We start from the raw sequence: 13,128 nt of genomic DNA, 5'->3' as shown, positions 1-13,128 counted from the left end.
GGCAGGACTGGGCTCAGACATTCTGCAGCTGTCTGGGGACAACCAGTATGTCATACAGCAGAGAGTGCATGTTTTATGGGACCATAATGAACTACAGGAATCATGATTCTCTAAGTCAGTGATTAGGATTCCTCTTCTCTTCCAGCAAGCTAAAAAAATGTATTCTGTCTCGAGATGTACTCATCTATACCCAGATGAGGCTGAAATGAACTGTTACTTCATTTTAGATGCCTGATTCTGGGAAGCAGAAGGGATCTCGAGAATTATCAGGTATAAACCGTAGTAATTCTTCATCATTCCTTTAGGTAGCTATTGTCTCTGTCATTCTGTATTCTCTCTGTGGTCAAGTGTGACTCTGCTCTTGTAGTCTCTAGAGAAATCAGACATTAAAAGCCACAGAGTGCACTGTCAGGGCAAGAGGCTTAAAATTTGGTGTGACAGTGCTAGAAGATGTCATATTTAATTCTCTTGCTAGAATAGTCTTTATTCAGTGATGTAAATGGTTGCAGTTCACTAAGGTACCAATTTAGCAGTGTCCTTAATCATGCCTAATCTGTAATCATGTCAGTATTTACTTTGAAATCCAAGGAGCTAATTCCTTCCTGACATTTTTTCTTGCAGTTGGTGTCATCCTTATCTTCAAGCACAAACAGTTTTGGTTTTAGGAGTCATAAGGACAGCCACAGAGATTTTTTTTTTTCTGACTTGATCAGATGCAAAAGAAATTATGTTGAAATCCTATGAGAATTTTCTTCAGAAATCCCTGTATTGTTAGGCTAGGGTAAAAGTGCCAGCAGAGGCATGGTGTGTGGGATGTTGAATCCCATCTTTGAGAAAATAAATACTAGAAATCTTCCCAGAAATTCTTAGTGCATTTGAAACTCTATTTTCAGATCTGAATGGGTCCCACCAAAGGATTATATGCTCTGAACTTCCAGAGGTCCTTTTCATCTAGCTGAAAATTAAATACTAGGTTCCTTTAGTTTTTCATTGATATCCCCCAGTTTTAATTATGTAGCTTGAAATGCTTATTACAGGGGTGCTGCTGTATTTTATTATGTATGCTGCTAAACAGGATACAATTTCAAGAAATTAATTGGATAGTGTGGAAATTGCTGAAATGCATGAAGAATGTTAGGTATTTTCCATGGAGTTCATGTTATTAGATAGAAAATGTAGTTACTTGTGTGCTACATTAGTTCTGCATTTATGAGCTGAAACTGACAACCACATGATGTAGAACTTTATCTCTAAACCATTATGTGGCATATTTTTGAGTCGGTTTATGTAGTTTCCTAAAAAATTTCTCATGCTACTGGGATAGCTGTTCTTCTTAGTACTTCATTTTCTATTGTGTTTAAATTCTCTATATGAGACATGTATTGAAACCAAATTACATTTCTCTTTTTATAACTGCAGCAGATTCTGAATATCCTGAGGCTATACCTGACTGGCATACAGAAAGATCAGACAACCGTTGCATAATAGGAGTGGCTGGAGAACACTGGAGCTGCAAATACTCTTTTAAACATATGGAATTTTAAAAATGTGACTCAAAGGAAGAAGGATTTCAGGGTCAGATATATATTAAATTACAGCTTATGCCTTGAACACTTCAAAAGAAAGGACATAACACATAATTATTACTTCATTTCTGAAAAGTTATTTGCCCAGTTGTCCTCTACAAACTTATTTTTTCTCGCTTCCAGTCTTCATTCCCATGCCACCTTCCACCATCTTTCAGTACATGCCAAAGGAATAGTCAGACAACCAGAGAGATGCTAGCAGGGCCTCTTCACTCCTGATACTCAAGTACAAGTGCTGCAACGGCCAGACATTTCTCTTCATTCTTTTAGGTGTTGCTCTGCACCACAAGTCTGATTTCATCCCCTCAGATCCTAATTTAGTCTTCTGTCTCAAAATAAAATAAAATAAAATAAAATAAAATAAAATAAAATAAAATAAAATAAAATAAAATAAAATAAAATAAAATAATAATAAAAAGAACCTCTAACAACTGTTGTTTGAAGAGACATCACATATGATAAAGGAAGGGGGAAAATATGAGAGGTATCTTTTTGGTTTGGGTCAACATAGATGTAAGTATGTTCTGGCAACTGGGAAACCGCAGTTTTTCTCATCAGTATCTCTGTGGTAGGAAGCAGAGCACAGGTGTTTCAAATCATGGAGAAAAGACAAGGCAAAGTGCTTGGTGTGAGGTACAATTTAATACCTGCTAGTATCTCAAGTGCACTAGAAAAAAGTCTTTGCAGTCACAAGGGCTAAACTTCTTTTTGAAAGTTTCTGCTCTGCACAAAGAAAGCAAGCAGTAATGAGAAGAGAGACCTAACTCCCCAGGGCAGTTTCTAAGAACAAACAAAGCAGATTTTTCTACTTGTTTTAAAGACCTTTTAAGATTCTTTTAAAGACTTTTAATGAATTGAAAGGGAAACCAGGCTATAAAACATCTTTTAAATGTATTTATAAACAGCAAAATATCACTTTATTCTCAAGCAAGGTAAATAAAGCCATGAGATACATAGCTCAGACCTGTCAAAAACATACTGCCTTTGAATCAGAAGAAATATTTCCCACTATCTCTTCAAAACAATTTTAAAATTCTGTTTGGCAATGAGACTAATCTTCAAAACAGTAACCCTACCTAGCTTTAAACTGTTAAATGTCAGAGCTGAGCTTATGTTCACAATGGAACTATATGATGAACAGCACCAATTGAATGACCTTTATTGAGTAAACAATTTCTTGCAGTCTCTGGTGAAGCCTTTCCATTGACATGCCTTTAGATTAGAGGATACGTCAGAATAAACCATACTCATAGCTAACAGTAAAGGAAACATTTAAAATACTGCTTTATTTCCCCATCCTCCCTAAAGCCTGTCACTTCATTCTCATGTACCTGCTAAAGAAATGCCCAAGGGTGCTTGAAACATTTAGAGATTTCTTTGAAAATTAATCTGTGTGGAAAAGAAATTGAGAGCAAGGGCAACCTTCTTCCTGCTACACAGGTAATGGAGTAACTGTAATTTTGGGTTAAGGGCCATCTTGTATCAGGAAGTCAGGTAGCAATGAGCTTTTCTTTTTTTACCCACAACACTTGAATAGCTTGGAAATTAACTGGGCAAAAGTGAAATAAATACCTTTGCTTTGAGGCATCGTGGCAGTGCTTCCTCAGGGAATCAGGAGTACTGAAGGGAGGCTTTCATATCTAGTAAACAGCAAACTCGTGTGCTTGGTTTCAGAACCAAATGTCTCCAAATTCCTTCTGCTGGCAGTGTGGCAATGCCTTTTTGGAATTGCGTTCCAGGGTCCATTCCCCGCAGAATGTGCCATGGAAATGAGGCCATGCCTCTGTTCACTTCTTGTTGCAGTTTAGGGCATGGTATTAACACTGAGTAATGTTACAGAATTATAGAATATGCTGAGTTGGAAGGAAACCACAAGGATCATTGAGTCCAAGTCCTGCCTCTGCACAGGACCATCCCCAAGAGTCACACCTTGTGCATGAGAGCATTGTCCATTTGCTTCTTGAACTCTGTCAGGCTTGGTGTTGTAACAACTTCCCTGGGGAGCCTGTTCAGTGCCTGACTGGGTGAGGAACCTTTTTTTTAATGCTTAACCTAAACCTCCTCTGACTCAGCTCCAGGCCATTCCCTTGGATCCTGTCACTTGTCAGCAGAGAGAAGAGATCCGTGTCTGTCCCTCGTCCTCCCCTCAGGAGAAAGTTATAACTGCAGTGAGATTTCCCCTCAGTCTCCTCTTCTCCAGGCTGAACAAACCAAGTGACCTCAACTGCTCCTCACCAGGCTTCCTTTCCAGACCCTTTCACCATCCTTGTTGCCCTCCTTTGGACACACTTTAATAATGTCTTTATGTTGTGGCACTCAAACCTGCCCCAGAAGTTGAGGTGAGGCCATTCCAGTGCCGAGCAGAGCAGGACAGTCCCCTCCCTTGCCTGGCTGGTGCTGCTGTCCCTGATGCCCCCCAGGACACGCTTGGCCCTCCTGGCTGCCAGGGCACTGCTGACTCATGGTCAACTTGCCATTGACCAGGCCTTATCCTGGAGAGGATATTGCAGTGTTTGGTTAGCCTGAAACATAGAATGGTGTTTAAATGGTTATGGTTTGTTTTTCTGAGCTCAGGCAAATACATGTTCCATATGAAGTGTCTCAGGCGCTTTCAAAAGGGTGTGAAAGCAGAATACCAGCCTAAGAACGCCGCTCACAGACAAACGTTTAGAGCACAGATGGGTTGCAGTGCCTGAAGCCCACAGGGAATGAGCAACAGAGCTGAGCATGTGTTTTCTTCGATGATGGTTGAGTAAAGACTGTGTTTGGTAGTGGGTTCTGATTTTGTATTTCAGTGCAGTCATGAAATTTCATGTGGTTCAAGAAGTTACCTATTTGGTTAGTCACACTATAGGGAAATTTTGCTGAGTGTATGAGTATCTTGCTCTCTTATAGCATATTTTCTTTGGGGGAGAATTGGTTCTTTTGTCAGTTATTTAAAACAAATTGGTGAAAAACAAGTGTAGTAAGCAATCAGGTCATTTTCCTCCCCAGTTCTGTGCTATTTTATGAGGAATTGACTTAAATCTGTGACAAATTCAACTAAGAAAGTATCAGTCTTTCTGTGTGGTAAATGAATTCTTTGTCAACTTGAAACCTATCAGTAAGTTTATCAGGTAAAGACAATTGATCTATGCATGCTCATGTTCTGATATTAATCCAGCTGTTTATCTCCTTTTATATGTTTGCTCCTCATTAGTTGTCACATGCATAATCTATGATCTAGTTTTTCAAAGCATAGATTCCTGTACATTGGTTTCTGTATATCTTCTTGTAAAGTTTTGCTGCAGAAAACTTAAAAGCTAAGAGGATCATATCATATTAATGTATAAATCTGTTCAGAGTGACTGAAAGAAGCAGCATATATCACTCGCAAACTGATATTGGCTCTTTGCAGGGTTCCAGTTACATAGAAAGGACATGAAACTGTTTGATTGATTTTTCCAGTAAGTGATGCACGAATATTTGTTTACCTGAGGCATCTAAAGTTCATCTAAAACAAGCTGTGCAAGATTTGGTGTATTTGGAAGGGTGCTTGTCCGTGTTCAAGGTCATGGCTGGGTGACCTGCAGGAGCTCTCAGAACAGCTGAGGTATTGCAGGGGGACAAAAGGATGGGAAGAGTAGGAGGCTGCACGGGAGCAAAGGTGGAAGTAGGAGCCTGCCCCAGGGCAACACGTTTGAATGTAAGTGCGGAGGTGAGAAGTGGATATTAACAGAGCTTCAAGCAGCTACACTTCCATATGGTTAAACAGATGTGTGCTTGCTGCTCTCAGAAACATGTTTTCCTATTACAGCTTGGAGCTGATTCATACAGAGACGCACTCCAGACCATAGCATAATGAAGCAGAGCCTTGCTTTCTATCTGAGTAATGATATTTTAATTAAAGACCAGGTAAAATATTAAAAAGACCTCTAGGTGACTTAGAAATCTAATTTACTTTTTCATCAAATTTCTTTGAACAGTTTTGAATTGGTCTTAAACTCTCTTTGAACCAGAGTAAAAATGGAGCCTAAATACCACTGTCTAATGTGCAGCCACAATAATTTATTTTAAAGAATCTTAGTGTTTGTCAGGAAATGTAGGGAATGAGAAATATTAATTGTTTCCCTTTTTCTTTAAATCACTTAGGCTGAATTGTGAGAATGAAGAGTACGCAGTGATATTGGCAGAACAAAGTAGGAATTTTGTTAAAAATGTAAAGGAGAAACCAGAGGTGAAAGAAATTGAGAGCCCTGAAGGATTAGTTTTCTTTTTACATAATTCTTTCCTAGATCCATAGCACCTCTGAACAGATTATTCTATTCTTAACTTTTGTATCTTAAAAGTCTACATTAAAATTTACTCAGATTGTCGAACCTTGCATTTTGAATCTTCACTAATGTCTGTTGTAAATACCATGTTTGCATTGATGAAAGAAATGATTTTTTGGGGAAGTTAATCTTTTGCTTAATGCTGTAATCATTTAGGTAAGCATTTTTAAATAATACATATTAAAGAGAATTAAAATATGGAATAAATTTGGAAGATTTTAGGAAGGTAGCAAAATCTTAAATGTAGTTGAGATGTTTGCTGACACATCACTGGGTGACAAAATATACTGCATAACAAAGCTATAACAAATGGTGAGATTACATAATATTTGGATTTGAGTAGTTCTTCTGGGCTTTTGGTCCTGAGATAAAATACATCCACTTCAGATGTAGTCTCAACTGCTCTTGTTTTTCTCTATTCGTAAGTAGTGCAAATATGACTGAAGTATCTGTGTACAGACATAGGTAAGAGTCACTCATCCGGGTCTTTTCTGCAAAGCTGGTGCAGTTAACAGCGCTGGCAATCCAAAGCCTTCACTCTTCAGACCTTCCTTCTTCCTGTAGAAATATTTCCTGCAGACCCAAATTAGCTCAAAATCAGTGAAGACAGAACAGAACCCAAACAGTTCCATAAAAGACGTGTCATCTTGAGGTGAGGCTGTGACAGGAAAGGTCTTCCTACAGTTTACGTTTCTACTTCTGCAGAGGAAAAGCTCGGCCTGGATGTAAATAACTCTTTTACGTATTCTGTGGGTGGATGAAAATTGTAGTATAGTATCACACATGGCACCATTTTCATCACATTTCATAATTTTGTGAAAACCTCCTACTTTATTTGTCCACTTCTTTCAAGAAAAGCTGTGTTAAAATTGTGATATTGAATTGTGATAGCTCAATGTCCATATTACTTATTCATACTTTGACTCAAACCCCCTGAACTTTATGGAAAAATACTGCATTCCATTTTTAAACCACCTATTCATGCAGCCTCATATCCAAAAGAAGGTGACTCTTAAAGAAGAACCTCCTAAGTGTTCTATTAAAATACATACCCACTTTGCAAGCAAATGTGTGTTTCCTAACAAAGCAGATTAAGAAACTTAAAGGTGTGTGTGAAAAACTCTAGACCTTTTTGCAAAAATGTAAATAATCACTACCGACATCACTGAATATAATAAAAGACATCAACAGACTTTTCCTTAAAAACAGAAGTAAAAAATTCTCTCCTAAGAAAACCTTCAAAAAGAAAAAGTAGGATTATTTCAGTTGCACAGTTCATGTCATAAATTTTCTAAAGTAAGTGTAATCCTGTGCTAATGCAGTTTCTTTAACTTGACTGTACAAGATTGAGTTTGATCCCAAAAACCTCTTCAGGAGTTTCAATAACTCTCTGAATACTCTGGAAGAAGAGTGAGATTCTACAAAGGAGACTTTGCGCCAATTATTTTAAGTTTTCCAAAAAGAGATTTTGTAATTTTCATGCATCAGTGGGGTTATTTTTTCCCAGAGACAGAAACTTTTAATATATCTTTCCTCTTTACATCACTTTGAGCATATATATATATATATATATATATATATATATATATATGCTATAAATCTCTTTTAGTGTGACTAATGATAAAATTCTTACAAATGCCAATGTAAGTACATCAGAACTGTGTTTTCTAGGGTGGTAATTCTGCATCACTCTGAATTTTTCAGTCAGCATTAGATTTCTTTTAGTCAATTAATTTCCTTCAACTATAATGTTGAGCTAGGTTCAAGGACTGCTCTGTAATACCTAGGAGAATATATATATATATTTTTAAATCTCAGTGTCAGGTGACATAATTGTAAATTCTTTTCTCTTCATGGATACTGGGGTTTGAAAAGGGGGGAGGGAATTGGGAAGGTGAAGTGAGCATGGAAGTTAGAAACCACTAAATGAAGGCAGAGTACAAAATAGCATAAAAGGAGAAAAGTATAAAATAAATGTGATAAAGAAGGATCCAGATAAGCATTCACTTTCAGAAAGCCAGAAGAATGTGTCTGACAGACCACAAAAACAAGTGCAAGGGACAGAGTTGATTGAAAAAGAATTTACTACATTGCACATTTTCATCAGACCAAAGGTTTGCACTTAGTTGCCCAAGCCTTCAACTTCTCAGGTACACTGGTTCCATCAAACGGAGCTGAATTGATCCCATCTTTCTTTTGCTTGATACCAATCAAAAGACAAGAACAGGAAGAAATTCCTAGGGCCCAGCAGGCTATGGAATGCATTTTGAATAATGCAGCTACTTCTACAATACTAAATTAAATTTATCAGCTTAGTTACTATGCCAATTAGCTATAAATAGATCTTGTCATTAGATAACACAACAGCTGTATATTTGATATGATTTACTTTGCTTCTTCTGATGGCAAACACTGCCACATCATAGTGCCAGATTGATTTTTATAAAGGGATTTCTAGCTGATATAAAATATCATCATTCTACTGACAATCCATCCCAGTCTCAGTTTAGGTCTGCTGTTTGGCCAAAGTGTCTGATAGATGATGCCAAGAAGGATAACACTAATGAAAAAAAAAAAAAAAAAAAAAAGTGAGAGATGAGAAATCTGAGAGATCTTAATTTTTAAAAACACTTATCTGATTTAGGTGCAAGCTCCCATCTTACTGAGCAGTTCATTTATATATGCTGACCATAGAGTCCTGTAAAGAGAACACATGACTGCATACCTTAATTCTACCAAGGGAAAACTTTCACATACTCATTTGCTTTGCTTTATATCAAGGAATGGCAATGAATTTAATTTTCCAGCAAATAAGAACAACAATCTGCGGACTTGTTTTGTGGTATTGGTAATATCACAATGTTCAATTACTCCATCTCCCGTCCTATAATAAAAGAGATGTATTAATTTAATAGAGATATAATATTTTGGATTCATATCAACTTGTTTTTTCCCCAAAATTTCTGGTAAATTGGAATCTGGTGTTTGTATGATTTCTAAATATTATCAAAAGGCTTTTGATAATTTGTGCAGCAGTTGGCTATGAATTTCTCCAGATATTTCTGAGGTTTGAATCAAATCGTCCTCAGATAGGACATATGAACTATCACTGATTATACAAGAATTAACAGACTGAAATGAGTTAAACTACTACAAAGTATATCAGACTTGCAATGAGTACCCTGGGTTACTACACTGGCTAAGAAGAATGGCTCAAGGTCCTAAAATTGCATGAATAGTGAGAGCTTTTCTTCACTGATGAAGTAGATAAAAATGCAGCTTCCTGGTTTGTGTTGACTTTTAAAATTAATGGTAGTCCTACAGAGACAAGTGCTAGCAATGAAAAAAAAGCAAACCCAAACCCCAAACCCCACGTATATTTGAGGTTTCCTCTTTACAAATTTTAGATTGTGTACAGGCAAGTACAGTGTGATTTTTCAAACCTTTCTAATTTTACTTAAAGGAATATTGAAATACTTCCATAGATTCTAATTTATAGTTCTGGTAAACCATATCAGAGTTTTAACAGTTGCATTTTTCCTCTGCTGATTTTATGCCTTTTGAAAACTGTTTCCCTCCATCATCTGAATGGAGCAAAAGCAATCTCTGGGGATGATTGTCATGGTACTTTATTTCCATATTTTTAAACTGTGTGGAAAGAAAGAGTCCAGCTACATAAAGCTTTCCAGAGCAAGGTCACTCAGTGAACATATTCAATAGTAAGCATTTAATAGAAAGTACAAGGGCACTGTTATACTTTGGGCTTATATAGGCTCATAACTCCCCAGTGGGCAGGAATTGTAGAAATATAGACTGTTTGTACTGTCTAAAATGAAACATGTGCAGTATGCCTTTGAAGGAAAAAGATCTAATTTTACTGCTTTTTGATGTCAGCAAAGAGGAACCCAACCTAATGTTTTAGACAGCTGTCACCTCCTTAAATGGCATACAACAGCGGATAATGCAAAATTAAAGGCAGTTTTGTTTAAAGGCAAAATCAAAGGAAGCTGTACTCTATGAACTGTTCTGCAGCCCTCTATGTTCTAAGGTGCAATGATCTTTGCTGGTGCTATCTTCAAATGGAAAAGTGAATTTGAGTGGTTCACAGAACATCAAATTTATAGTGTTGTTTATCAGAAGTTATTGAAAAACTGGAGAATGTTCACAATTCTTACAAGAGACATCTTCAGCTTGAGTACTTTGCTGTGAAACTTGTGGCACTGCATAGTGGGAAAGATGTGAATGCCAGATAATGTTTACTGAAATAAAAATTCTTATGCATTCCGTCATGATAAATCTTTTTGCACATTTTTAAATTATTATGCTGCATGTACTGAAACAGTGTGTTTAGATATGATAGCTGTAATATTTCATTACACAGTATTTTAGTTAATATTTTCTAAATATGGAAAAGGCCACCATGTTATGTATGTCTTCTTGCTATATGGGTAGGAACTATTTTAATAAAGTACCTTTTTAATTGAATAAAGGAGAAATATCCACTTTAAAATATTTTTAAATTCTGAGACCTTTTCAATAGCGGTATAAATTAGATGGAGTGGCAACCATTTGATTGTAGTGCCTTCAGTTTTCTTAAAAATTATTTGACTTTGGGAGAGAGCCTTAATACACATAGAGCACAGGAGAGACAAACGAAACCCTTTTCAGTGCCTTTCCTGTAAATCAAGTGCTGCTAATGCAAAATTTGTTCAGCATTCCTATAGAGTTCCAACAGTGAGGCCTTGACCTTCGACTGGGATATGACAGCTCAGATTTCTGTATCTATGAAGAGTCCTTTTTAAGTCATTGGTGTACACCTCAGTGGTTTTTTATCACAGTTTATCATCTGTTCTGTTTGTTTTAGAAGACTACAAGTATCTAACTACATAAAACTAGGCTTAATGTGATTCACAAAAATAGGGCAAGCTAAGGAAAGGTTGACACCACAAAAATTGCCCTTTTAACAAAATAAAGTCAATGTCTGTGGTAGTTCTTTAAAGAGACCCAGATGACTGCCGATGGCAAAAGGAACATCTCTTTGTTCAGGAACATGCTCTTTGTTCAAGGGGGGATATTATAGCTTTATTAGGTCCCGAGCTATTTTAGCTCCTTTCCCATCCTCGCTGGAGCCAGAGAGACACCACCCGCTCCTGGCCCGGGCCTTTTTCCCCGGTGGGGCAGGGCCCAGAGGCAGGGACAAGCCACTACCCAATCAGGGATAAAGTGGGAGTGGAACAGAGTTGGGTTACATTCCAGTGTGGGGGATGGACGCCAGGAGCAGGGACAAACCACGTGATACAGTTTCCAAAGGAAACAGGGGGAAAACATTACAAACCAAATGAGACACAATATAAACCAAATTAATGCTCTACAACAAGTGTCAAACACAGTTTTTAATCTTGTTTGAGGAAATATTGAAATAAAAACAATGCTGTTCTTGATTTCAGGTTCACCATTCATAATATTGCTTTTTCTCCTTGCAGAAAGAGAGGGGAAGAGATCATTCTTATCACACTCTCTCTTCATCATGGTAAGTAGGCACTTGCACCTGCAGGCAGGTGAAATCTACCAGCTGTAACTAAGACCAGAGTTGCACCTCTCTTCTCTGAAGGAAGACACTGAGCACTTGGCCATATGCCTAGAAAAATGGTTTCTTTTGGCTTTACTGTGCTCTGGCAGTTCAACCAGATGTCTTTATCTATACTTGTTTTTTATGTCCTTATGAAAAAGGTCTTCAAATATCATAAGTAATGTATACTCATCAGTAAGCTACAATACCTAAGCTTAAAGAAACAGTTACCTTTGTTGGACACCATGGCTTGTACAGAAGATTGTAATTCTTTGCAAAGGGGAGGTGGAGAGTCTGTATCTTCCCCATTTAGAAAGGAGCATTTAAGAAATCACTTGCCTTATGTTTATCGTTTGACATTAAACACTAGGAAAAGCAACTATGGGTTTTTCAGAGCCACATCCTCAGACAGAAAAACATGTTTGAGAAACCAGGTTCTAAGAGTAAGAGTGTTGTTATGCTATGGGTCTCATTTTGTTGAGAACTGTGCACACAGAAAAGAAAAATGGTCCTTTTAGCCTACAAATTAAATCTTAAATACAAGTCTACATATTATAAAATGAGTGTAAATGAAGACCAAAAATAGAGGACAAGGATTCAGTGGGCTGGTTTTCCTCAGTCTGATAGCCCATTGTGTTAGCACGCCAGTACAGCAAAGAGAGATGTAAGGGGAATAATAGGGCAGCTATGCAGATATTAAGGTTAACATATGCCCAAAGTATCATAGACAGGAGGAAAAAAAGCATAAATTATGTTGCTGTTTGCTTGCTTTCCTGTTCATTTAGTAAGCCTAAAATGAATTGAGCATTGACAAATCACCATGTTAGTAAAATTTGTTTGATAGGTAGAGATACATGTACACATTCTGAAAATGCATATCAGCCTTTTCTGATTTCTTGTAATAGGAGAGGGCAGCCAGTGGAAGCGTGCCAAGAAACAGCAGTTTAAAATATTGGAAAATTACTTTTTCAGCAGCTTTCTGGATATGTATGAACAGAGCCATCTTGCACTGATCAGGACCAACAGAAAGAGGGTGGCAGTATTGCAAGGTGATGAGATGCAGATCCTATGGTTTGATAGCATGCACAGAATCTTAGAGGTGGAGTGGAAGTTTTTAACTTGATTGAGATTCAGATGCAATGTGGGTGTGAGGATTTAAGAGAGAAGTCTAACTCCAAAGTAGTGATCTGTTTCAAAGCTACTGTAATGAATACTGATGAGAGAGATTTGGTGATTGGCAAAGGAAACAGAAGGGAGAGATTAAAAGAAAATGTAAGAACGTCTTACTCATGTTGATGAATCTGTGAGACAGAAGGAGACAGCTGAGTCACTCAGTTTAAGTCTTATTAGTGAATCTGACCGGGTGAGTATGTTGTTGTCCAATGTATTCTTAAACAAACTCCAAAGTTGCAGCTTCTGCAACTTACCTATCTTTCATTGATTCATTACCTCTATCACTAAAATATTGTTTCCAATGCCTAATCTGAATTGATTTTGTTGCAGGTTTTATGTCTCCTTCAGCCCTTTTTTGCCGTATTAGCTATCTTTCATACTTCTCATGCAAAAATAACATAGTCACGGCACTTAATTATTCAGTCACTGATGGAGGTAGGATTTTGAGCTAGGTATATATTGAATTGGTTCTCAAGTTACTGAGGTT

This window comes from Hirundo rustica, chromosome 1 (assembly GCF_015227805.2).
Source record: "Hirundo rustica isolate bHirRus1 chromosome 1, bHirRus1.pri.v3, whole genome shotgun sequence".
In the NCBI taxonomy this organism is placed as follows: domain Eukaryota; kingdom Metazoa; phylum Chordata; class Aves; order Passeriformes; family Hirundinidae; genus Hirundo; species Hirundo rustica.
This window is presented reverse-complemented; position numbering follows the sequence as displayed.